Raw genomic sequence first — 27,438 nt, 5'->3', positions numbered from 1 at the left:
CTACAAAATAAGCTAGCGTTTACTCAGTGTGAATGCACCCTAATACTATATTTTTACCCCTGGAAAATGACTACAGTGATTTAACTGATTTGTGATGTTGGGAAATGCATGGCCAGTAGTGTGTAGGACCCCAGGTAGGACTTAATGGGCCTAGGTCTCTTTTTAACCCTTAGTTACTTTTGTAACTATGTTTCTGCATGCTAGTTCCCTGATCAGTACAAAAAAATCTTGCCCATCATGTTGGGGCAAATTGGCATATGGCAAAATGTATATTACAGTGCGGCTTCATACACCCATAACATAACCATAAACATGGCAGCAGATGTGGAAATTAGTCATAAAACAATTAGAAGTGTTAATAGTGTAGAATACAGGGAGTAAGGCTCGCAGTGCGAGAGAATGAGACGCGCAGCCTGCGAGCACAGATCCCTGAATGCCATGAATAATGACCATTTCTGCCAAGCACAAAAGGCACATTGAGTGAAGGAATGTCTGTCAGGAGCCCATAGCACGTTATATGCACAGCTAATCCCCCCACCCAACTTCACCCACCAAAAATATATAATCCTTTAGAAATTGTTTGGCTTTCATGAAAGCAGCTTAAACCCCCAGGATGTTCCACAAGTGTATGGTGGCGAATGTGCAGACCTGTGCCTTAAGGATGGTGGGGGGCAGCTGTACACAGCTCCTGTGCACTTGTATGTGTATTACAGGGTATGATGTGCCCCCTCCCCATAAGAGGAGACTACAGGCACATACTAGTACCCTGTACACATGAAACCTGTCCTCTATTAAATTACCAAAGGCACAAGTACTAGATAGTTTCTTGTGTGAGGATTATGTGTACCTCCCCCTAATGGCCTGTCCCTGCATGAGAGGCTTATTGTGCTGTGAAGTGAAGAGACAAGCCAGCAGCAATATGTGCCTGCTCCTCCCATCACTGGACTTGTCTGAAGTCTCTTCTCCCCCTCAGCACAGCTGGAGAATAGCTGTACACTACGCCTCAGCCAATAGGATTGCAGCTGTCATTTATCACAGCAGGTTATAAAATATAAGACGCGAGCTGATTGGTCGAGATCACTGGCTGCTCCACTTTTTTTTTTTTTTCCTTTTTTGAGGTGACCTGTGTCGCTTCAGCAGAATTGGCGGTAAAGTTGTGGCGGTGACATGGAGGAGCCTGAGCACTGTCACCCCTCAGCACACACTCATGACTAGTATTATTGTAATGGCAGTGCGCTCCTGACTCCCTCCTGTACCTGGCCTGGGAGCTGTTGCCGTGCAGTGTCCGGGGGAGGAGCTCGTGCATAGCTGGGCGTCGAGCATGGAGCGGCTCCCCCTCTCCCAGCACGTCACACTGTGTACTGGGAGTGAGAGAGAAGCTCAGCAAACAGGCAAAGCCCAACTTATAGCCCCCAACAAAGCCCCGCACTCCGGGCTCACCTCCTCCGGGGGCACCGCTTGGAGCAGACAAGTTTACACCAAGAAGTTTCCATTTTTCCCATGTATATTTTTTTAGTGTAATTTTTTAACCCCTCAGTCGCCGTGGATTTTGGGAGCAGTGACAGATGACAGAGCTGCTGGAGTTATTGTGCCGCTCTCTATAAATAGGACACTGGAGCTGCCGCGGATTACACACAAGGTAAATGGAGACGAGGAAGTTTGTTGTGGTGCACAGGGTGCAGGGTAAGGCGTGGCAGCCATTGGGCTGTGCTGGCTCTCAGGAGGGGGCACTACAATGTATTGTCTTCCCGAGGAGGGAGGGGAGGATCGGCCTGGCCAAGTCCAGGGACTAGGAGAGCCCCGGAGTGACACAATGTAACTTTCAGCGACAAAGAGGAAGGAGTCCGAGCTGCAGTCCTCCAGCAACTTTCACACACAGCCCCCCATTGTCTATAGGGCACCTTATGCTGCAACTTGATCATTCCTCCAGCTTGTAGTGAGCAGTGCTGAGAGCCACCGGCCTCATGAATGATTCATGGAGCCAGCAATATGTGATCAGCACATTATCTGGAGTCAGGAAGTTCACAGCAACCTCTGATCTGTCTATATCAATCCATTACAGCCTGCTGGTGCATCTGTTGCATAATAGCCAATAGGTCTATATACATTTCCTATTTACTGTCACTCTATTTATTGTGGTGGCCTCAGGAGCACCTGTGGTGCAGCTCAGCAATTCAAGGAGACCACTTCAGCTTCACAAGGGTACAGGCAATGGCCATTTTGAATGATCTGAGGTTATGAGAACTCCTCATATGTGCTGACTATTTACTAGCACATTGCTGGGGTTAATATTTACTATTCACATAACTTCCCATGGCCAATGTCTGCTTGTCACACTTGTGTAAATAAGTTGCTGTTACACTCTAGAGTACCCTGAGACTCCTGGGTCAGGGCGACCTTCGTGGAATTGCTTGATAACTGGGTGATATGTTCTCCATCAAGGCTACGACTGTACAGAAGGGGGCAGATCATTTGACGTCATGACTTAATGTTCCTTTTGTTGTCAATCGACCTTTTATTACCAAGAATGTCAGTTATCTGAAGCCATCCGCCCAAATCCTGTATATACCATCCCTAGATTTACATATTAAGTGCGAGATCCGTCATCTGCTCTTATTCGTTTTTCCAAGCATGTTATTTTCCAACTGATTTGGTGAACTAGTGGTTAATCCTACAATGTAGTTCTTAATAACACGCGAGCCGGCTGGTGAGAAGAGGGATTTCTAAGGCTGTTAAAAACTAATGTCTAAGCCTCTCAGAGTTGTGAAATAGCGTTGTTCTCAGCAGAGCCCTTGTGTGTTTGTATGGCGCACAATTGCCATTTTCTGGAATGGAGTAGCAAACAATGGCAGGACATTGACAGAGCTCAGCCCCAGTCCCTCTGTTTATTCTTAGTTCCACAGGTGGTGGTTTGGGTGTGCTGCAGCTAGGGGGCTGTGACTTTTTGGCAGGAAAGTACAAATTGAGTAATCTGGTGAGTTTGCTTGTTTTACTTTGAAAGTTCAGATTGTGTAAATAGAGTTGTGGGCAGAAAGCTGTTTAAAGACCCCTGTCTCTTAGGGGCAGCCCAGCTAATCTGTCCCTTAAATATCATGGGATGTAGAGGAACCAGTTTGATGTTCTCGTTCCTTGGCAGAAATAACTCTAGCTGATAGTTGTCAGTAGCTATTTGGCTCCTTGGATTTTTCCAGTCGTCTATTCATTTTTCTTTAATTATATCTTGACGTAAGGGGCAGGGCGGGGACTCTTACTCTGTTTATGTCTCAGCTTGAGATATATTCTTGGATGATTCTTTGTTGCTTTGTGACCTGTTTGCATTTTTGCAAAACCGTTGAACAGATAGATGTGCTGTTTGTTTAAAAGAATGAAATAAAATAAACGTGAATTTATTAATGTTTCCAGAGTGTTGTTTGTAGGCAACTTTGGGTATGGCATGTGGAAGCAGAAAGTAGTTAGAATTGACCCTGAAGTTTGTCACGGCCCAAAAATCAATGAACCTAGTTTTAGCATAATAATAGCATAGCTTGGCCTTGTGGTGTCTTTTCATGTGTTCTGCTGTAACATGTGTCTGAACATGTCCTCTAAATTAGCCTTACGTGTGTTCAGAAATGTCTGTTTTTGAGCTGAAGTAGTCGACACTTAGAATAACGCATATATGACCGATTTTAGTTACAGTTTTAGGGTTAAATCTTAAAATGTACACTTGGACTTAAAAATACCACAACAAAGCCTGAAGGCCATTCCTGTGTATAGGTTATAAAAGCATGTTTAAGCTATGTTATCATCAAATATATGTTAACGGTGGCAAATCAAATTTATATACGTAAGGCATGTTATCATAGGCAAATCAAACAGGTATCTTTTATTTATTTTTTTACATGATGACTGAAATAGTTCCTGGAAGTTTTGATTCCTCCCATAGATGTGCCAGAGGTTTAGCCCCATTGTAATTAATGGGTGCTAATCCACAAATAGCTTTTCTGTGGCTTTTTTTTTCCTTCTGCATGTGAATGGAGCGTAAAGCACTCCATTGACTTGAGGGATTGTCATAATTTAGGCGCGGAGTCTTGAGTGCTTGAACATAACCTTAGAGGTTAAACAACAGTATACACAAATGACAATTGTATGTATTGTATTTCCGTGCTTAGTCAACGGTTGGTCTGACAAAATATGAGCCCCCGTCACTACTTTCCTGCAGTTTTAGGGAGTTATATTTGGTTTTTGGACACCATTGTATAGCAAAAATGTGCCCTTTAACACTGCAGGACACCCTGGAGTCACCTTTTGTTGCTGGACGGATTGTATTTTGTCTATAGTGTACTATATTGTAGAAAGGATCCAGTTTGGTGTCTCTATAGAGGAACATGGACTGATTTTCAGGATCCATCTGCTGTTGTATGAAAAATTTTGAGGTAGTGACCTCAGAGCTTGCTAAATAGACTCCTAAAATTGTACTTGTGCAGCTGGCCAGCACTATATCCTGCCTCAGTGCCTAAATAGGGCTTGTTTTTTCAGCTACTTTCATTACATTGGAGCTGTATGTAGAAAGTGTCAGCTGTGTTTGGTGTGTTGACTTTAACATGTGACCTAGCATTATTGTTGAGTTTTATCCCAGTCATTGTTGTGCTCCAGGTGTGGATGTCTTCGGCGGTGCGATGAGACGTTCATGCGAATGTTCAGAAACTCTTCCTGAAAGTGTGCAACATAAAAGTAATGTAAACTGACAAGATGTTTCATTGCACAATGACCAAGGTGTGTTAAAAGTTTGCATGGCCTGGATAAGACAGGTTCTACAATTAGCTTATATGGAAGGAATCTGTATGGAAAGGAAATGGGTGTAAATGTTATCACATCTGCCTATTGGTGTTGCTATTTCTTGTGAGTTTTTTTTAAACTCTTATAGCACAGCCAAACCATCTAAGGAATTGTTTGTAAGCAAAGTTTGAACACGGAGGAACTTTCAAGTATCTTGCAATTCTAAAACCATTTACATGTAATATGTAATGACCATATTATATAATCTGCCCATTTGGGGTTCGGCTTGGCTATGACTGTCTTGCTGTTTAGATTTTGTATGTTCATCTGGTAACAGTAAGGTTCTTGGAGAAGTGGCTGAGCCTTTAAAGTAATTTATTAGGCCATTAGGGTTAACCATTTTACTGTGATGAGAACGGGACGGTCATTGTGCTGTCTTGCTGGTAGTTATGTTTTTCAGATGTCTAAATGGTAACAGCTGCTTCTTAAAAGACTCAAGGTTTAGCTGCACTTCATTTAGAAAGCCATTTTGGCTTGCTAGAATAGTTAATGTGTAAACCACACCACACCATTCAGGATTGTGTAGCTGTATTTTTTCTAACGTTCCAGAAAACATTACATATTTGACCTTTTACTTGTCTGCTTTTTGCCTCTGAGCTGCCATATTGTATTTGGAGCCACAGTGACATTGATATTGTCCACAGTTTTCTGTGCTATAACCTGTGCCCAGAGTGTATAAAATGTTTTGAAACTTTATCCCGTTGAATGTATAAAGTGGAAGTTTTACTATGTGAGACCCTTAATAGTTTATGGTCATATATACATATACATTCATGCCACTACTGGTCATTTGGTGAAATGCTTTGGCAGTAAGTGAAGTGAGACGTGAACATCAGAATGAGAATTACTACAGCAAATGTTGTACTTATTAGCTTTATTTATTGTACTATATGGTTTCCAATGATGAATGCCACTTATACAAAGTGGAGCATGGCCCAACTTCTACTGCATTCAGCATTATATACTTTTACTACTTCCCCCAATGTGCTTGTAGTCCAGCCATTGTCTCTAGCACATAGTTTAATATGGATTCGCCTGAGGGTAGAACATTAGTAGAAATAATCCATTTGATTGGCTTATGTGAAAGTGGTAGCGGGTTTCTAATTCCTTTGCATTGCTAGGGACAACATTTATACGGCTTTTATATCTCCTACCCATGTTTATCTGAAGCTTTGTCTGGGTGCTGTGACTTTCTCACACACTCCGAGCATACTGATATTTAATTTACAATGACGATTTTGGGCCCCAGTTTGGGCTAGGTACTAATCTATATGTCACTGCAGAATATGTTGGCGCTAATAAAAGGACATGGTAATAAAATATCTTAGAAGATCTGTAAGAATTTCTGGGGTGTCCAAAATATTAATAACTAGCATCTTTCTCAATGAGGTTTGGAGAAATGACTGATGACTACAGAAAAGTTTTCTAGCTCTTGTAGAACTTGTAAAGTGAATCTGAGAAATCCAGCCACAAATAAAGACCTGTAGTTTTGTGCGAATTCTTAGTTTTCACTAATGTGTGAAGCTATCAGGCACATGCATACGGTATGCTTGTATTCCTCCCTTGATGCTTCATATGGAGGAGTTGACATTCCACAGGCCAGCACCAGTGAATTATTCTGAAGCAGATGTGTACTGTATAATATATTTTCCTGCGTTCACATGCATCTGATTATATATTGTATTTCTGGCTTGTGACACCGTGTAGCAGCTACTGGTCCTCTAAGAGAAACAGGATAGTAGGCTATAGAAGTAGTTTTACTCAGATGACTAGATACCCTGTTTGTTCTCATGTATTAAGAGGTTGCTGGAAGTGAGCTAATTTTCTACTATACACTTATGTATCCCATCAAATGCAGTATTAGACATTTAGTTTGTTTGATTTCCACAACTAGGCCAATGTTACTTGATGCTGCTTTAATTTTTTTTTTTTTTTTTTTTTTGTGGGTTTGGCTTTCAAGTGATATAGGAGCCTGATGCATAGGAGATAATTTTACCATTTTCCTTCTGCTGTTTTAGTTACCCTTTTGTCCTTGGATACAGGCATATGCCTACAACAATTATTGCATTTCCTGCTATCAGTTACTTCTGCATTCCTGGAATTAAAGGAACAGCAACAGTTACTGCAGCTTTCTACAGGGGTGCTTTCGTCTGTATTTTTTATTTTTTGGATTTAAATTGTTTTACAATCGTTTTATAGATCTGAAGATCTATGTGAGGAAATCTGACTCCATTTAGCATTGCTTTCTGAATTTAAACCCGCCCAAATCTTTATTTTCAAGGGAGATGTGCTACTGCCAGTATTATCTAATGGAGGTTTACGGGTGAGAGAAAGTTATAACTGTGGACCACATTTACTAATCTTTATCAATGTAAAGCATTTTTATCAGAGTGGCTGATGCTGAAGGATAAGGCTGGTCTTACACAACCGTAGTTTGATCGCAAATGGTCCTCAATTGCGGGTTTTAAATTGCGGAATAAATATTTGCGGACCCAGTGTTTTCTATGCGGCTTCTTACACCACCGTAGGTTTTGTCCGTGGTGTGGCGTGCCGTAACCGTGGTCCGGACAGTATACTGCATGTCCGTAATGGCCGTGTTTTTACAGCATGGACTGTCCCATATAAGTCTATGGACGCGTACAGTTTTGCGTATATACACTGAACATACTTCATATTGGGGGTATGTGTTGTTTTTTGCGGAGCCTTGCGGATGGTCTTTGCGGTTGGACACGGACGTCTGCGGAATGAGTTTTTTTTTGAGTGAAATTTGTGTTGCAGATCCGCAAATTGCGGACTGCAAAAACCACTACGGTCGTGTAAGACCAGCCTAAGTCTGCTGCATCTTAAAATGAAGTTTATACTACCTGTTAACTGGCTTATTTTCTGCTACCATTGTGGCACATTTTAGGGAGCCTTCACACGGAGTTTACGCACCGCTCATTCAGACACGTAAACACGTTCAGAGTGAGCGGCGTAAATCACAATCCCATAGACTGCAATGTGTGCCGGTTTTACGCGCGCTACACATTGAAATCAATGGGAGTCTTTTACATCCATTGATTTCAATGTGTAGCGCGTGAAACCAACACACATTGCAGTCTATGGGATTGTGTTTTACAGCGGTCACTTTGACACGTGTTACGTGTCTGAATGAGCGGAGCGTAAAAACTTCGTGTGAAGGCTCCCTTTGGTGTACATTGTTGTATCTTAACCAACACCTTTTTCATTTAAGTCACACACTTCTTTGCTGAGGAAATGCTGGCCTAAAACTAAATGGGATGTTGTATACCATAAGTTTGGGTCTATTTTAATCCAGCATTCAGGCACAGCCTCCATAATCTATTTCTGAACTTTCCTTAATATGTCACAACATACGTTATAACCTTTTACGGCTAAAACCTCATGTAGCCGGTCATAGCAAAAAAGTGCTGCGGGAAAAACCATGGCGGAAATTCATCTGCACCCTATGCAGACTTTCTGCTTCAATTATACCGATGGGGGAACTGCCAGCATTTCCATAGGTATAAATGACATTCTATAGTTTCCAAAATGCAGTGGATTTGCTAGATTTCCCATCCACTTTGCAGTGACTGTAAGGGTATGTTCACACAGAGTTTTTTCAGGCGCGTTTTGATGCGGAATCCGTGTCAAAATCCACCTGCAAAATAGGCTCCCAATGACTTCAATGGAAGCCGCTCACTTTTTTTTTTTCTACTGGCTAGTAGTGAAAAAAAGAAGCGACATGACCTATTTTTCTGCGGCTGAGTCAGCCGCGGCTTGAGACGCTTCTGTTTAGGCCCATTCATCGGGCTAATCAGGAGTGGGATGCTGCGATGGAATGCTGATGCACTGCATTGGCATCCCATCGTGGCTAGCAGCACCAAAAAAAACACACAGTGGAAAACTTATCCGCTGTGTGAACGAGCCCTAAAACATTGTGGTTTTTGCATGGGGTCCAGCCTAAATGGGCATCTTTACTACTTATTGTCTGCCTGGGTTCTTTTCTTGAATCTTGGGTTTCAAGGCTGGTTCTGATACCAGATCATGTAATGGGAACCAGCACCTAGCATGCAGCTCCCACCTTCTCAACCCTCTGTTCTGTGTATATTGGGACTGCCAGACGACATCATTGTAGTAGTAAATAAAGAGTCCCCATGTACACTGAGCTGTGGGCGGAGGGAGCCAGACATTGATCCCCATCACCTGATCTAGAGATGGACTGAAGTTTGACACCTAAGGAACCTGGGCGGACAGTAAGTAACCAGGACTTCCTGGAAAACTCCTTTTGTCTGAGGCCCCACATTGCAGAAACAAAGCCTTTTTTGTTGCAAATTGTTTTTTTTTTTTTTTTTTAAACAAAGTCAAGAATGGCTACAAAGGGAATGAAAAACATATAGGAAGTTCTTATACGTCTACCTTCTGCTCCATCCACTCCTGGTTTTGGCTCAAGAAAACACAGCAAAATCTGCAACAAAAAAAATGCGTTTTTGCAATATGTGGTCTGCAGTATTAATAATTTTATTTATAAATGTCTAAATCCTAACCAAGCAATACACAATACTGCATTTTCTCACTCCATTTTTTTTTCAAACCGGTGTAAATAGGTATATGTACATCTTTTATAAGGGGACATTTACACTACTGTTAGAAGTTTCCGCTGCTAGCATTTGTTACTAAATGCTAACAATGGACACTAACAGATTTGTTTTAAATTTTTTAAAAACTCCATTGATTTCAATAGGATTTGATCTGTTTTCACCAAATCCATCACATAACAAGAGGGGCAGGACTTTTGTGTCCATCCAAATAATGGACATAAGCATCTGTTTTGTAACATTAATGTCTATGGCTAATGGAGGGTCCGTTATACTGTCCGTATTTGTCTTTTTTTTTTTTCTGTGCATGCTCAAAAACCAGAACAGAAATATAAGGACAGTATAAAAACTGATATTAACGGACACCAACTGATGTTAATGTCCATGAAATGCATCCGTTTAAAAAAAAAAGACTCCTTAAGGCTAAAGCCTCACGTTGTGGAAACACAGATTTTTTTTTTTGTTGTTGCAGATTTTGTTGCGTTTTTTTTTTTTTTTGAGCCAAAACCAGGACTAGATTGATCAAACATGATAAGTTTGGGATCTTTCACATGGAATAAACACTCTGCTCATTCTGAACATAAACTCGTTCAGCATGAGCGGCGTGAAAACAGATCCCATTGATTTCTATGGGTGCCGGCATATGCGTGCTATCCATTGAAATCAGTGGGAGGCTTTTTTACCTATTGCTTTCAATGTGATACGCGCGTATGCCGGCACCCATTCAAGTCAATGGGATCTGTTTTTTACGCCGCTCACGCTGAACAAGTTTACGTTCAGAATGAGCGAAGCGTTTACTCTGTGTGAAGGCTCCCTTTATGAGATATTTTTGATTCCATTTGTAGCTACTCTGGACTGGTTCAAAAAACAGCAACAAAATCTGCAACAAAAAAAGCTGCGTTTCCACAACGTGCGGCCTTAGCCTAACATCAGTTAGTCTGTTATGATGGATTCTGTTAAAAACCAAAAAAATAGATGCTTATCAGAACAGATGGGGGCATTCACATTTTTTTAAAATATAAATTTATAATAAAATGCACAAATGCCTTAATAACCAATGTGTGCCAATTCCCCAGAATTAAACTGACAGTTGTATAGAAAAGATTAGAAGAGTTAGAACACACAATGGCATTGTAACATTGTTCTTAGAATATCTGGTTCATGCCATAAGGAGCTCTCTGTGATATAAGAAATAGGAATCCAAAGTTAAAGGATAACATGTATGTGAATAATTATAACCTTTTCAGCAAATAGAAAAACTTCCCATTTGTATCTGCTTTAACTACAATAATATATATTTAGATCTATATTTCTTTTATTCACTTACAGTTCAACATGTTCTTCAAATAAAACAAAGTTAAACAGTAGTGTAAAACTACCCGTATTTTGTTTTTTTTTACCTCTGAAAAGGAAATCTTGTGTAACTTTTGTGTCAAGTATATATTCAGGCTTCCTCACGTCTTCAGTACCTTTCTGAACAGGCTCCATTTACCAGGAATTCAATATCCCGTGCTGTGAGGGTTTTAAATGCTATGAAAAGATATATTCTATATACTCTAACTTAATGTGTGACCCTATAACAATTGTGTGTGTGACTGCTTACTGTATCCAAAGACCTTTCTATTTCTGATATCATGTATTGGCATATTCATTATTTTCAATGTGACTTGTAAAATACTTAAAAAGTTGATGATTTTACTCTTTCAAAGATCTTCTGCTTAACACGGTCTAGACACAAAAGGAAATGAAACAAGGCTTGCAGGCCCCTGCCCACCCCCGGAGTAGCAGTATTCTGAAATGTTTAATGTGCCCATTAGTTGATTACATTATATGCTATTGCTTATCCTGGTGTCCAGCTGGAGCCTTTTAGCCGTGTTTGTACAATGATAATATATGTAGTATTGCTGCAGCACAGAAAAGCCATGTAAGCAAGTGTCAGATCTACTGCTGTAGGGTTACAGGAGCAGAGTAAATAAAGTTGGGCCTCATAACAAAGAGGTGTTTCTCCATGCCCTAATTTAACAAAAGCCCTGCTGAGTGACACAGACTGACAACTCTGCATGTGCATTGCATTTAGCGAGCACATTAGGAAAGTGATGTTGTAGTGTTTTCTGCTGTCCTCCTCTGCAGCAGCGGTTGCATCATTTTTATGCAACTGTAACCAAATTACTATGTACAAGTGTTTACAGGCTTGCTAGACCTCAAACACATAATATGAGAGTATTCAGATTATGCAACCCTAATAGCATTATGCTGAATGAGAGCTCTTTGGTTTTTGTGATCCTGGTGTGTTTTTAGTCCTATATGACTGACCTGACAATGGATTGTCAATTTTATAATTTAACTTCTTGAAAGTTTTAATACCAGTTCTAATTACAACGTGATGAAGGTGACAATACCAACGTACTACCTGTGCTGTACATATCCATAGCAGCCTAGTACTTCCCTCATGCCACTGCCATTTCAACTAAAGCAGGCCATACGCATTACACTTGACTTGGCTGGAGTGACTACAAACTAAAAAACAAAGTGTGACGGTAGACATATTTTTTTTGTAAGAAGAAAAAAAAATTTTTTTTTGTATTGATTTGTGGAAACCCACTGTGGACTGAGACAAAGCAGTAAAGTTGTGTATGTGTATTTCCTACTGCATGGATAGGACACACAGGATAGTTGTGACTGTGAATGGAGACAAAATATAATAGCTGGATTTAAATGAGGCCGGGATGGGTTCATGTCTTATGGCAATACTGTGTTTCCTATTGGCCAGTGCCTGTGAAATGCAGGGTAGGACGTCAAGAACTGCAAGTCTGACTGTGGACATGCTCCCAAGAATGGAGAAGACAGCTAGTGGAGCAGGATTTGGGGGAGATATGAAGAAAAAACAAACAAACCATGGAGCAATAACTGAATAGAAAAATGAATCTAAAACTTAGAGTAGAAAATTCATTCTTGCTCTTGGGATGAATTCCCACGTGACTTCCATCTCATTGGATATCTATTGCTTTAACAGTGACTGTGAGACAGGAGTCAATGAGTCTATAGCTCTAGTTAAATGCTGCCCCTTCACCCCCCTCCCCCATGAGGACACTACTGGCCCACTCACTCTACAGGGAACTGCAGTCCCCTGCATACAAGTGCAACACAATAAATTAAATATCATCAAAAAGTGATTTTTAGTAATTCAGTTGAAACCGTGAAACACACATATATTATATTGAGTCATTACAGAGTGAACTTTTCCAAGTGTTTATTTCTGTTAATGTTGATGATTATGGTTTACAGACAAGGATAACCCAAAAGTCATTATCTCAAAATTAGAATATTATAGATGACCAAAAATAACTTCTTGCTATTCTAATGTATTGAGATGCACTTGTGTATCTGCCAAAAGTACTACTGTGCAGGGAAAATATGGAATGGGCACAACATAGAGACTGTGACTACGTCACAATGTTGGCTGTGTCCCCCATTGACTTACATTATCTGCATTAATGGACTTGAGGATTTCTGCTGTGATGTGTTTGTGCTCAATGTTATGACTCTTATCTTGCAGCAGTTGAACATTTACATTGTTGTACATAATGTCCCTTTAACAAACGCATACTGTTCATGATAAAGTATGAAAAGCCGTCTCTGGTCCCATCCTAAATAGGGTATTTTGTAGACTAGGTAGTTTTGTTCTCAGATGTCCGGCCAGTTGTATGTTCACTCTAACATCATGGTTCATAAGGTTTTTTTGACCTTGTCACAGAACACAGATGTACAGACCATGAAATCTGCTAGTTTAGATCACACATATTGAAGCAATAGGGAAGGAGGGAAATGTACAATATAGACTAGTCTAACTTAAAATCCAGAAGGCAACAAGTTGCATAATAATTTTTCTTCTCCACTGTAAGATTGGTGTCTGCTCAGCTATTAAGCCTGCAGGCGTCCATACACATTAGACTTGGGCCCCTTGTAGTGGGCAGTGGACTAGCCGTTGGCTGTGATTGAATGGCATGGGTGTTTTACAGATGTCATTCAATGAATAGGAGTTGTGGAAGCGCTGCTGCAAACCAAACAGGATTAGGGCCTGCCCTAAGTTTTGTGGCCCAAACTGTCGGCCCGCAAACTGGACCTTATAATACATGGTCTTGTGCGTGGGCAGATAGAAATGAATGGGTCAGTATGCTATCCGTGAAAAAAACAGATAGCACGCTGAACTCGCCCACGATTGTTTGCAATCCACAGTTTTCTAGAAAAATAAGTTTCCAGAAAGATCATTTGTTCTTTTTCCCAGTGTCGTTGTCATGCATAGCCACTTTGTATAACTGCTGTGGTTTACAGTACCAGCAAAGTAAATGGAATTCTATTCAGCAAATCCACAAATTGTGGGGAAAGAGAGCAATGGAGAAAACATTCGTGTTCATAAAAATACGGAGCATGTTAATTTAAGCAGCGGAATTGCAAAAATTGCAAAAATAAACTTGATAGACTGCCAAAAACAGCAACACGTTTTTAGCTCCATTTTGCTACATGAGGTCTAAAACGGTTTTTCAGGGCTATGATATTGATGGACCGTCCTTAGAAAAGAATACCAATAGATGACTAAAGTCTAGCCCCAAGGACCCCTGCCCATCAGATTTTCAGAGCGTTTGGAGTGCTTGGGTGAACTCTAGCTCCTCTTTACATGAACAGGACTGAGCTGCAGTATTAAACATGGCCACTAGGCAGTGAATGTCAGCGACATCCAGGAAGAGGCCGTAGCACCATCAGTCAGCTCAGGTGTCGGAATCCCACCAAACTATATTCATAGTCCATCCCTTACTGTTTAAGGCTAAGTGCTGTCAGAAACTTTTGCTTGTGATTCATCTTGCTCTCCAAAGTCTTTGTTCATATGTGATTTTTGTTAGAAAGAAAGTAATACTTTGTAAATGATTTAGTGTGTGTGTGTGTGTGTGTGTGTAATAAGCCGCTGTTACTAATAAAAGCTCCCCTTCATAAAACACATGACATCAGCAGCGTGCCACTCCCGTGGATTACACCATTGACATCATAGGGGAGTCTCAGAACATTCTGTCTCTGTAAATAAACATGTATACACCTTGGACATGAGGCCAATTCTGCTGCTGCTTCCATATGTATGAATAATAGAATTCCTGTTATGGGATACACTGTTTACTACAAGAATACATGCTAACTTTGTGTTGCTTTCCCTTTTTATGAAATTAGTAATCCAGTTTAATGTACATTACATTGATACACCGAGTCCATGGAGAATACAGACCAAAAGCAGTACCATTCTCAATTTGCTACGATTTAAAAAAAAAAAAAAAAAAAACCCGCAAAATCTGCAGCAACAAAAAAAACAAAAAACGCTGTGTTTCCGAAACATGGAGCATTAGCCTGAGGCTTTTAAAACTTTAGATTAACATATGTAAATTTACCTTCACAAGTCAAGGAGTGAATAGCAGTTTCATCTAGTCATGTAGTCATCATACTATGTCACACCATGGGGGTGGAGGCAGGTGTGGGATGGATGCATGATGATTAGAGATGAGCGAACAGTGTTCTATCGAACTCATGTTCGATCGGATATTAGGCTGTTCGGCATGTTCGAATCGAATCGAACACCGCGTGGTAAAGTGCGCCATTACTCGATTCCCCTCCCACCTTCCCTGGCGCCTTTTTTGCTCCAATAACAGCGCAGGGTAGGTGGGACAGGAACTACGACACCGGTGACGTTAAAAAAAGTAGGCAAAACCCATTGGCTGTCGAAAACATGTGACCTCTAATTTAAAAGAACAGCGACGCCCAGCTTCGCGTCATTCTGAGCTTGCAATTCACCGAGGACGGAGGTTTCCGTCCAGCTAGCTAGGGCTTAGATTCTGGGTAGGCAGGGACAGGCTAGGATAGGAAGGAGAAGACAACCAACAGCTCTTGTAAGAGCTAAATTCCAGGGAGAAGCTTGTCAGTGTAACGTGGCACTGACGGGCTCAATCGCCGCAACCCAGCTTTCCCAGGATCCTGAATGGAATACACTGTCAGTGTATTCCCGTATACCCGATATATACCCCGATACCCGTTCCAACGGTGTGCCCCCCCACCTTCACCCCAGAAATACCCTGCAAGTCCCCTAGCAATAGAATTGGGGCTATATACACCCACAATTTTTACTACTGGTATACAGTGCCATTGTCTGACTGGGAATTCAAAGAGTATATTGGGAATACAAATACCCTCATTTCTTGCTACTGCCATATAGTGCCAGTTTCTGACTGGGAATTCAAAGAATATATTGGGGTTACGTGCACCCACAATTTTTACTACTGGTATACAGTGCCATTGTCTGACTGGGAATTCAAAGAATATATTGGGGTTATAAATACCCTCATTTCTTGCTACTGCCATATAGTGCCAGTTTCTGACTGGGAATTCAAAGAATATATTGGGGTTACGTGCACCCACAATTTTTACTACTGGTATACAGTGCCATTGTCTGACTGGGAATTCAAAGAGTATATTGGGAATACAAATACCCTCATTTCTTGCTACTGCCATATAGTGCCAGTTTCTGACTGGGAATTCAAAGAATATATTGGGGTTACGTGCACCCACAATTTTTACTACTGGTATACAGTGCCATTGTCTGACTGGGAATTCAAAGAATATATTGGGGTTATAAATACCCTCATTTCTTGCTACTGCCATATAGTGCCAGTTTCTGACTGGGAATTCAAAGAATATATTGGGGTTACGTGCACCCACAATTTTTACTACTGGTATACAGTGCCATTGTCTGACTGGGAATTCAAAGAGTATATTGGGAATACAAATACCCTCATTTCTTGCTACTGCCATATAGTGCCAGTTTCTGACTGGGAATTCAAAGAATATATTGGGGTTACGTGCACCCACAATTTTTACTACTGGTATACAGTGCCATTGTCTGACTGGGAATTCAAAGAATATATTGGGGTTATAAATACCCTCATTTCTTGCTACTGCCATATAGTGCCAGTTTCTGACTGGTAATTCAAAGAATATATTGGGGTTACGTGCACCCACAATTTTTACTACTGGTATACAGTGCCATTGTCTGACTGGGAATTCAAAGAGTATATTGGGAATACAAATACCCTCATTTCTTGCTACTGCCATATAGTGCCAGTTTCTGACTGGGAATTCAAAGAATATATTGGGGTTACGTGCACCCACAATTTTTACTACTGGTATACAGTGCCATTGTCTGACTGGGAATTCAAAGAATATATTGGGGTTATAAATACCCTCATTTCTTGCTACTGCCATATAGTGCCAGTTTCTGACTGGGAATTCAAAGAATATATTGGGGTTACGTGCACCCACAATTTTTACTACTGGTATACAGTGCCATTGTCTGACTGGGAATTCAAAGAGTATATTGGGAATACAAATACCCTCATTTCTTGCTACTGCCATATAGTGCCAGTTTCTGACTGGGAATTCAAAGAATATATTGGGGTTACGTGCACCCACAATTTTTACTACTGGTATACAGTGCCATTGTCTGACTGGGAATTCAAAGAATATATTGGGGTTATAAATACCCTCATTTCTTGCTACTGCCATATAGTGCCAGTTTCTGACTGGGAATTCAAAGAATATATTGGGGTTACGTGCACCCACAATTTTTACTACTGGTATACAGTGCCATTGTCTGACTGGGAATTCAAAGAGTATATTGGGAATACAAATACCCTCATTTCTTGCTACTGCCATATAGTGCCAGTTTCTGACTGGGAATTCAAAGAATATATTGGGGTTACGTGCACCCACAATTTTTACTACTGGTATACAGTGCCATTGTCTGACTGGGAATTCAAAGAATATATTGGGGTTATAAATACCCTCATTTCTTGCTACTGCCATATAGTGCCAGTTTCTGACTGGTAATTCAAAGAATATATTGGGGTTACGTGCACCCACAATTTTTACTACTGGTATACAGTGCCATTGTCTGACTGGGAATTCAAAGAGTATATTGGGAATACAAATACCCTCATTTCTTGCTACTGCCATATAGTGCCAGTTTCTGACTGGGAATTCAAAGAATATATTGGGGTTACGTGCACCCACAATTTTTACTACTGGTATACAGTGCCATTGTCTGACTGGGAATTCAAAGAGTATATTGGGAATACAAATACCCTCATTTCTTGCTACTGCCATATAGTGCCAGTTTCTGACTGGGAATTCAAAGAATATATTGGGGTTACGTGCACCCACAATTTTTACTACTGGTATACAGTGCCATTGTCTGACTGGGAATTCAAAGAATATATTGGGGTTATAAATACCCTCATTTCTTGCTACTGCCATATAGTGCCAGTTTCTGACTGGTAATTCAAAGAATATATTGGGGTTACGTGCACCCACAATTTTTACTACTGGTATACAGTGCCATTGTCTGACTGGGAATTCAAAGAATATATTGGGGTTATAAATACCCTCATTTCTTGCTACTGCCATATAGTGCCAGTTTCTGACTGGGAATTCAAAGAATATATTGGGGTTACGTGCACCCACAATTTTTACTACTGGTATACAGTGCCATTGTCTGACTGGGAATTCAAAGAGTATATTGGGAATACAAATACCCTCATTTCTTGCTACTGCCATATAGTGCCAGTTTCTGACTGGGAATTCAAAGAATATATTGGGGTTACGTGCACCCACAATTTTTACTACTGGTATACAGTGCCATTGTCTGACTGGGAATTCAAAGAATATATTGGGGTTATAAATACCCTCATTTCTTGCTACTGCCATATAGTGCCAGTTTCTGACTGGTAATTCAAAGAATATATTGGGGTTACGTGCACCCACAATTTTTACTACTGGTATACAGTGCCATTGTCTGACTGGGAATTCAAAGAGTATATTGGGAATACAAATACCCTCATTTCTTGCTACTGCCATATAGTGCCAGTTTCTGACTGGGAATTCAAAGAATATATTGGGGTTACGTGCACCCACAATTTTTACTACTGGTATACAGTGCCATTGTCTGACTGGGAATTCAAAGAGTATATTGGGAATACAAATACCCTCATTTCTTGCTACTGCCATATAGTGCCAGTGTCTGACTGGGAATTCAAAGAATATATTGGGGTTACGTGCACCCACAATTTTTACTACTGGTATACAGTGCCAATTTCTAACTAGGAATTCAAAATGCGCAAGGCTCCCGGAAAGGGACGTGGACGAGGCCGTGGGCGAGGTCGGGGGAATGGTTCTGGGGAGCAAGGTAGCAGTGAAGCCACAGGGCGTCCCGTGCCTACTCCTGTGGGGCAGCAAGCATTGCGCCACTCCACAGTGCCAGGGTTGCTTGCCACATTAACTAAACTGCAGGGTACAAACCTTAGTAGGCCCGAGAACCAGGAACAGGTCTTGCAATGGCTGTCAGAGAACGCTTACAGCACATTGTCCAGCAGCCAGTCAGACTCTGCCTCCTCTCCTCCTATTACCCAACAGTCTTGTCTTCCTTCCTCCCAAAATTCCGAAGCTTTACAGAACAATAACCCAAACTGTCCCTGCTCCCCAGAGCTGTTCTCCGCTCCTTTCATTGTCCCTCAACCTGCCTCTCCACGTCACGATTCCACGAACCTAACAGAGGAGCATCTGTGTCCAGATGCTCAAACACTAGAGTCTCCTCCATCTCCGTTCGATTTGGTGGTGGATGACCAGCAACCCACCCTCATCGACGATGATGTGACGCAGTTGCCGTCAGGGCATCCAGTTGACCGGCGCATTGTGCGGGAGGAGGAGATGAGACAGGAGTTGGAAGAGGAAGTGGTGGATGATGAGGACACTGACCCGACCTGGACAGGGGGGATGTCAAGCGGGGAAAGTAGTGTGGATGTTGAGGCAGGTGCAGCACCAAAAAGGGTAGCTAGAGGCAGAGGCAGAGGTCAGCAGCTTAGGCGAAGCCAGGCCACACCCGGAATCTCCCAAGATGTTCCAGTTCGTACCCAGCCCCGAAAAACTCCCACCTCGAGGGCACGTTTCTCGAAGGTGTGGAGTTTTTTCAAGGAATGCGCCGAGGACAGATATAGTGTTGTCTGCACAATTTGCCTCTCGAAATTGATTAGGGGCTCTGAGAAGAGCAACCTGTCCACCACTTCAATGCGCCGTCATTTGGAATCCAAGCACTGGAATCAGTGGCAGGCAGCAACGGCAGGACAAAGGCCGCCTGCCGTTCACGCCACTGCCACTGCCTCTGCCTCTGCCACTGCCACTGCTGACTGTGCTGGCGATGCACTCCAGAGGACGAGCCAGGACACCACTTCATCTGCCTCCGCCACTTTGTTGACTTCTACCTCATCCTCCCCTGGTCCTGTCTTATCTCCTTCTCCTGCACCATCAAAGGCACCATCAGGCGTTTCTTTACAACAACCCACCATCTCTCAGACATTGGAGCGGCGGCAGAAATACACTGCTAACCACCCACACGCGCAAGCCTTGAACGCCAACATCGCTAAACTGCTGGCCCAGGAGATGTTGGCGTTCCGGCTTGTTGAAACTCCCGCCTTCCTGGACCTGATGGCAACTGCGGCACCTCGCTATGCCGTCCCTAGCCGTCACTACTTCTCCCGGTGTGCCGTCCCCGCCTTGCACCAGCACGTGTCACTCAACATCAGGCGGGCCCTTAGTTCCGCGCTTTGCACAAAGGTCCACTTGACCACCGACGCGTGGACAAGTGCATGCGGACAGGGACGCTACATTTCACTGACGGCACACTGGGTGAATGTAGTTGAGGCTGGGACTGCTTCCCAAACTGGCCCGGTGTACCTCGTCTCCCCGCCTAACATTCCTGGCAGGGACACGAGAAGAACACCCCCCTCCTCCTCCTCCTCTACCGCCTCCTCCTCCGCCACCGCCTCCTCCTCCGCCACCGCCTCCTCCTCCGCTGTTAGATTGACCCCAGCTACGAGTTGGAAACGTTGCAGCACTGGCGTTGGTAGACGTCAGCAGGCTGTGCTGAAGCTGATCAGCTTGGGGGACAGACAGCACACTGCCTCCGAGGTGAGGGATGCCCTCCTCGATGAGACGGCAATATGGTTTGAGCCGCTGCACCTGGGCCCAGGCATGGTCGTTTGTGATAACGGCCGGAACCTGGTAGCAGCTCTGGAGCTTGCCGGACTCCAACATGTTCCATGCCTGGCCCACGTCTTCAACCTAGTGGTGCAACGTTTCCTAAAGAGCTACCCCAATGTTCCAGAGCTACTGGTGAAAGTGCGGCGCATGTGCGCCCACTTTCGCAAGTCGACAGTAGCCGCTGCTAGCTTAAAATCTCTCCAGCAACGCCTGCATGTGCCACAACACCGGCTTTTGTGCGACGTCCCCACACGCTGGAACTCAACGTTTCAGATGTTGAATAGAGTGGTTGAGCAGCAGAGACCTTTGATGGAATACCAGCTACAAAACCCTAGGGTGCCACAAAGTCAGCTGCCTCAGTTTCACATCCATGAGTGGCCATGGATGAGAGACCTTTGTGACATCCTACGGGTCTTTGAGGAGTCCACAAGGAGGGTGAGCTCTGAGGATGCGATGGTGAGCCTTACAATCCCGCTCTTGTGTGTTCTGAGAGAATCCCTGATTGACATCAGGGATAACTCAGATCACACAGAGGAGTTAGGGATAGCATCCGATCCGTCACAGCTGGAGAGTAGGTCCACACATCTGTCCGCTTCACTGCGTTTAATGGAGGAGGAGGAGGAGGAGGAAGAAGAGTTGTCCGATGATGTGATGGTGATACAGGAGGCTTCCGGGCAACTTCGAATCGTCCCATTGTTGCAGCGCGGATGGGTAGACATGGAGGATGAGGAGGAAATGGAGATTGAACTTTCCGGTGGGGCCAGAGGAGTCATGCCAACTAACACTGTGGCAGACATGGCTGAGTTCATGTTGGGGTGCTTTACAACCGACAAGCGTATTGTCAAAATCATGGAGGACAACCAGTACTGGATCTTTGCTATCCTTGACCCCCGGTATAAAAACAACATCTCGTCTTTTATTCCGGTAGAGGGGAGGGCCAATCGCATCAATGCTTGCCACAGGCAATTGGTGCAGAATATGATGGAGATGTTTCCAGCATGTGACGTTGGCGGCAGGGAGGGCAGTTCCTCCAGTAGGCAACCAAGTTCTCACCGGTCCACACAAACGAGGGGCACACTGTCTAAGGTCTGGGACACCTTGATGGCACCCCCTCGCCAAAGTGCCGCCACGGAGGGTCCTAGTGTCACCAGGCGTGAGAAGTATAGGCGCATGTTGCGGGAATACCTTTCCGACCACAGCCCTGTCCTCTCCGACCCCTCTGCGCCCTACACGTATTGGGTGTCGAAGTTGGACCTGTGGCTTGAACTTGCCCTATATGCCTTGGAGGTGCTGTCCTGTCCTGCCGCCAGCGTCCTATCTGAGAGGGTGTTCAGTGCAGCCGGTGGCATCATCACTGACAAGCGCACCCGTCTGTCAGCTGAGAGTGCCGACCGGCTCACTTTGATAAAAATGAACCACCACTGGGTAGAGCCGTCATTTTTGTGCCCACCTGTGTAAAGCACCCCAACATGAAACTCCATGTCTGTACTCAACCTCTCCAATTCCTCCGCATCCTCATACTCATCCACTATAAGCGTTGCACAATTCTGCTAATACTAGGCTCCCTCCACCCTGATTTCCCCCAACTCTGCTGGTTAGAGGCTCCCTCCACCCTGATTTCCACCAACTCTGCTGGTTAGAGGCTCCCTCCACCATGAATTGGTCCAAACTGGGCTGTTTAGAGGCTCCCTCCACCATGAATTGGTCCAAACTGGGGTTTTTAGAGGCTCCCTCCACCATGAATTGGTCCAAACTGGGCTGGTTAGAGGCTCCCTCCACCATGAATTTCCCAAAACTTGGCTGTTTAGAGGCTCCCTCCACCATTAATTGGTCCAAACTGGGCTGGTTAGAGGCTCCCTCCACCATGAATTTGCCCAAACTGGGCTGTTTAGAGGCTCCCTCCACCATGAATTGGTCCAAACTGGGGTTTTTAGAGGCTCCCTCCACCATGAATTGGTCCAAACTGGGCTGGTTAGAGGCTCCCTCCACCATGAATTTCCCAAAACTTGGCTGTTTAGAGGCTCCCTCCACCATTAATTGGTCCAAACTGGGCTGGTTAGAGGCTCCCTCCACCATGAATTTGCCCAAACTGGGCTGTTTAGAGGCTCCCTCCACCATGAATTTGCCCAAACTGGGCTGGTTAGAGGCTCCCTCCACCATGAATTGGTCCAAACTGGGGTTTTTAGAGGCTCCCTCCACCATGAATTGGTCCAAACTGGGCTGGTTAGAGGCTCCCTCCACCATGAATTGGTCCAAACTGGGGTGGTTAGAGGCTCCCTCCACCATTAATTGGTCCAAACTGGGCAGGTTAGAGGCTCCCTCCACCATTAATTGGTCCAAACTGGGCTGGTTAGAGGCTCCCTCCACCATTAATTGGTCCAAACTGGGCTGGTTAGAGGCTCCCTCCACCATGAATTTGCCCAAACTGGGCTGGTTAGAGGCTCCCTCCACCATGAATTGGTCCAAACTGGGGTTTTTAGAGGCTCCCTCCACCATGAATTGGTCCAAACTTGGCTGTTTAGAGGCTCCCTCCACCATTAATTGGTCCAAACTGGGGTGGTTAGAGGCTCCCTCCACCATTAATTGGTCCAAACTGGGCTGGTTAGAGGCTCCCTCCACAATTAATTGGTCCAAACTGGGCTAATTAGAGGCTCCCTCCACCATGAATTGGTCCAAACTGGGTTTTTTAGAGGCTCCCTCCACCATGAATTTGCCCAAACTGGGCTGTTTAGAGGCTCCCTCCACCATGAATTGGTCCAAACTGGGCTGGTTAGAGGCTCCCTCCACCATGAATTTCCCAAAACTTGGCTGTTTAGAGGCTCCCTCCACCATTAATTGGTCCAAACTGGGCTGGTTAGAGGCTCCCTCCACCATGAATTTGCCCAAACTGGGCTGTTTAGAGGCTCCCTCCACCATGAATTTGCCCAAACTGGGCTGGTTAGAGGCTCCCTCCACCATGAATTGGTCCAAACTGGGCTGGTTAGAGGCTCCCTCCACCATGAATTTCCCAAAACTTGGCTGTTTAGAGGCTCCCTCCACCATTAATTGGTCCAAACTGGGCTGGTTAGAGGCTCCCTCCACCATGAATTTGCCCAAACTGGGCTGTTTAGAGGCTCCCTCCACCATGAATTTGCCCAAACTGGGCTGGTTAGAGGCTCCCTCCACCATGAATTGGTCCAAACTGGGGTTTTTAGAGGCTCCCTCCACCATGAATTGGTCCAAACTTGGCTGTTTAGAGGCTCCCTCCACCATTAATTGGTCCAAACTGGGCTGGTTAGAGGCTCCCTCCACCATGAATTTCCCAAAACTTGGCTGTTTAGAGGCTCCCTCCACCATTAATTGGTCCAAACTGGGCTGGTTAGAGGCTCCCTCCACCATGAATTTGCCCAAACTGGGCTGTTTAGAGGCTCCCTCCACCATGAATTTGCCCAAACTGGGTTTTTTAGAGGCTCCCTCCACCATGAATTTGCCCAAACTGGGCTGTTTAGAGGCTCCCTCCACCATGAATTGGTCCAAACTGGGCTGGTTAGAGGCTCCCTCCACCATGAATTTCCCAAAACTTGGCTGTTTAGAGGCTCCCTCCACCATTAATTGGTCCAAACTGGGCTGGTTAGAGGCTCCCTCCACCATGAATTTGCCCAAACTGGGGTGGTTAGAGGCTCCCTCCACCATTAATTGGTCCAAACTGGGCTGGTTAGAGGCTCCCTCCACAATTAATTGGTCCAAACTGGGCTAATTAGAGGCTCCCTCCACCATGAATTGGTCCAAACTGGGTTTTTTAGAGGCTCCCTCCACCATGAATTTGCCCAAACTGGGCTGTTTAGAGGCTCCCTCCACCATGAATTGGTCCAAACTGGGCTGGTTAGAGGCTCCCTCCACCATGAATTTCCCAAAACTTGGCTGTTTAGAGGCTCCCTCCACCATTAATTGGTCCAAACTGGGCTGGTTAGAGGCTCCCTCCACCATGAATTTGCCCAAACTGGGGTGGTTAGAGGCTCCCTCCACCATTAATTGGTCCAAACTGGGCTGGTTAGAGGCTCCCTCCACAATTAATTGGTCCAAACTGGGCTAATTAGAGGCTCCCTCCACCATGAATTGGTCCAAACTGGGTTTTTTAGAGGCTCCCTCCACCATGAATTTGCCCAAACTGGGCTGTTTAGAGGCTCCCTCCACCATGAATTGGTCCAAACTGGGCTGGTTAGAGGCTCCCTCCACCATGAATTTCCCAAAACTTGGCTGTTTAGAGGCTCCCTCCACCATTAATTGGTCCAAACTGGGCTGGTTAGAGGCTCCCTCCACCATGAATTTGCCCAAACTGGGCTGTTTAGAGGCTCCCTCCACCATGAATTTGCCCAAACTGGGCTGGTTAGAGGCTCCCTCCACCATGAATTGGTCCAAACTGGGCTGGTTAGAGGCTCCCTCCACCATGAATTTGCCCAAACTGGGCTGTTTAGAGGCTCCCTCCACCGTGAATTTGCCCAAACTGGGCTGGTTAGAGGCTCCCTCCACCATGAATTGGTCCAAACGGGTTTTTAGAGGCTCCCTTCACCATGAATTGGTCCAAACTTGGCTGTTTAGAGGCTCCCTCCACCATGAATTGGTCCAAACTGGGGTGGTTAGAGGCTCCCTCCACCATGAATTTGCCCAAACTGGGCTGTTTAGAGGCTCCCTCCACCATGAATTGGTCCAAACTGGGTTTTTTAGAGGCTCCCTCCACCATGAATTGGTCCAAACTGGGCTGGTTAGAGGCTCCCTCCACCATGAATTTCCCAAAACTTGGCTGTTTAGAGGCTCCCTCCACCATTAATTGGTCCAAACTGGGCTGGTTAGAGGCTCCCTCCACCATGAATTTGCCCAAACTGGGCTGTTTAGAGGCTCCCTCCACCATGAATTTGCCCAAACTGGGCTGTTTAGAGGCTCCCTCCACCATGAATTGGTCCAAACTGGGCTGGTTAGAGGCTCCCTCCACCATGAATTTGCCCAAACTGGGCTGTTTAGAGGCTCCCTCCACCATGAATTTGCCCAAACTGGGCTGGTTAGAGGCTCCCTCCACCATGAATTGGTCCAAACGGGTTTTTAGAGGCTCCCTTCACCATGAATTGGTCCAAACTTGGCTGTTTAGAGGCTCCCTCCACCATGAATTGGTCCAAACTGGGGTGGTTAGAGGCTCCCTCCACCATGAATTTGCCCAAACTGGGCTGTTTAGAGGCTCCCTCCACCATGAATTGGTCCAAACTGGGTTTTTTAGAGGCTCCCTCCACCATGAATTGGTCCAAACTGGGCTGGTTAGAGGCTCCCTCCACCATGAATTGGTCCAAACTGGGGTGGTTAGAGGCTCCCTCCACCATTAATTGGTCCAAACTGGGCAGGTTAGAGGCTCCCTCCACCATTAATTGGTCCAAACTGGGTTGGTTAGAGGCTCCCTCCACCATGAATTTGCCCAAACTGGGCTGGTTAGAGGCTCCCTCCACCATGAATTGGTCCAAACTGGGGTTTTTAGAGGCTCCCTCCACCATGAATTGGTCCAAACTGGGGTTTTTAGAGTCTCCCTCCACCATGAATTGGTCCAAACTGGGGTTTTTAGAGGCTCCCTCCACCATGAATTTGCCCAAACTCTGCTGGTTAGAGGCTCAATCCACCCTGATTTTCAAAACAAATGTTGGTGCCAACCTCAACTTACTACAAGGGCCAAATTCACTGCTGGTGACAAGCTCTCCTCACTGCAAGTGCCAAATACACATGTTTCAAGGTGTTTTCCTACTGTCAGAGAGGTGGTATTGAGTGTGTAAAGTGTGTAGTTGTTAGGCTGTGATGTTGGGGTAATAGAGGGTCTTTGGTGTGTTAGATGCCCCCAGACATGCTTCCCCTGCTGTCCCAGTGTCATTCCAGAGGTGTTGGCATCATTTCCTGGGGTGTCATAGTGGACTTGGTGACCCTCCAGACACGGATTTGGGTTTCCCCCTTAACGAGTATCTGTTCCCCATAGACTATAATGGGGTTCGAAACCCGTTCGAACACACGAACATTGAGCGGCTGTTCGAATCGAATTTCGAACCTCGAACATTTTAGTGTTCGCTCATCTCTAATGATGATATGTAGCAGCTCACCTGCATGTTCCCCTCCCACTCCCCCTAACAGGTAAAGATAAATTTACATATTCCATTCTAAGGTTTTAAAAGCTTTGGAATGCTTGTTGAGTCGCCTTTGGAAAGGTCATTACTTGATGCTGCACACTGATCGGGGGGAAACATTGAAAAATATAAAAGTTTGCTGGTTTGAAAGGTAGGGAGTCAAAAAAAAATGCCTTCGGTTAGAAGAGGTTAAAGAGGACCTTTCATTAGATCGGGCACATGCAGTTTTATATACTGCTGGAAAGTCGACAATGCGCTGAATTCAGTTCACTATCGGCTTTCCCGATCTGTGTCCGGTGTAAAGCGCTATCGGTCCCGGTACCGTAGCGCTTTACAGTCAGAAGGGCGTTTCTGACAGTTAGCCAGGAACGTCCTTCTGCGCAGCAGCGCCTATTGCACTGTACTGTGGAGCGGGAAGGAACGCCCCCTCCCCTCCTGATAATACTCGTCTATGGACGAGCACTGTGAGCAGAGGGAGCGGGCGTTCCTCCCCACTCCACAGCACAGCGCGATAGGCGCCGCGAGGCAGAAGGACGTTCCTGGCTAACTGTCAGAAACGCCCTTCTGACACTAAAGCGCTACGGTCCCGGGACCGATAGCGCTTTACACCGGGCGCAGATCGGGAAAGCCGACAGTGTGCTGAATTCAGCGCACTGTCGGCTTTCCAGCAGTATATAGAATTGCATGTGCCCAATCTGATGAAAGGTCCTCTTTAAAGGGGTTATCTGGGGAATAATACATCTTACCAGTGCATTCCCTGCACTGGTGAAATG

The 27,438-nt window shown here is 44.5% G+C and overlaps 1 protein-coding gene across 2 annotated transcripts in view; it reads left to right on the top strand.

Annotated features, from left to right (window-relative positions):
• The first annotated feature begins 1,103 nt into the window (after positions 1–1,103).
• ZNF516 (zinc finger protein 516) overlaps positions 1,104–27,438 on the top strand; it is an 85,483-nt gene continuing 59,148 nt past the window's right edge. For both annotated transcript variants that reach the window (XM_075270741.1, XM_075270742.1), the window contains exon 1: positions 1,104–1,639. The gene's annotated coding sequence lies outside the window, so the exon portion shown is untranslated. The remainder of the gene's footprint in view (positions 1,640–27,438) is intronic.

Source organism: Leptodactylus fuscus, chromosome 4 (genome assembly GCF_031893055.1).
Source record: "Leptodactylus fuscus isolate aLepFus1 chromosome 4, aLepFus1.hap2, whole genome shotgun sequence".
Lineage (NCBI taxonomy): Eukaryota > Metazoa > Chordata > Amphibia > Anura > Leptodactylidae > Leptodactylus > Leptodactylus fuscus.
This window is presented reverse-complemented; position numbering and strand designations above follow the sequence as displayed.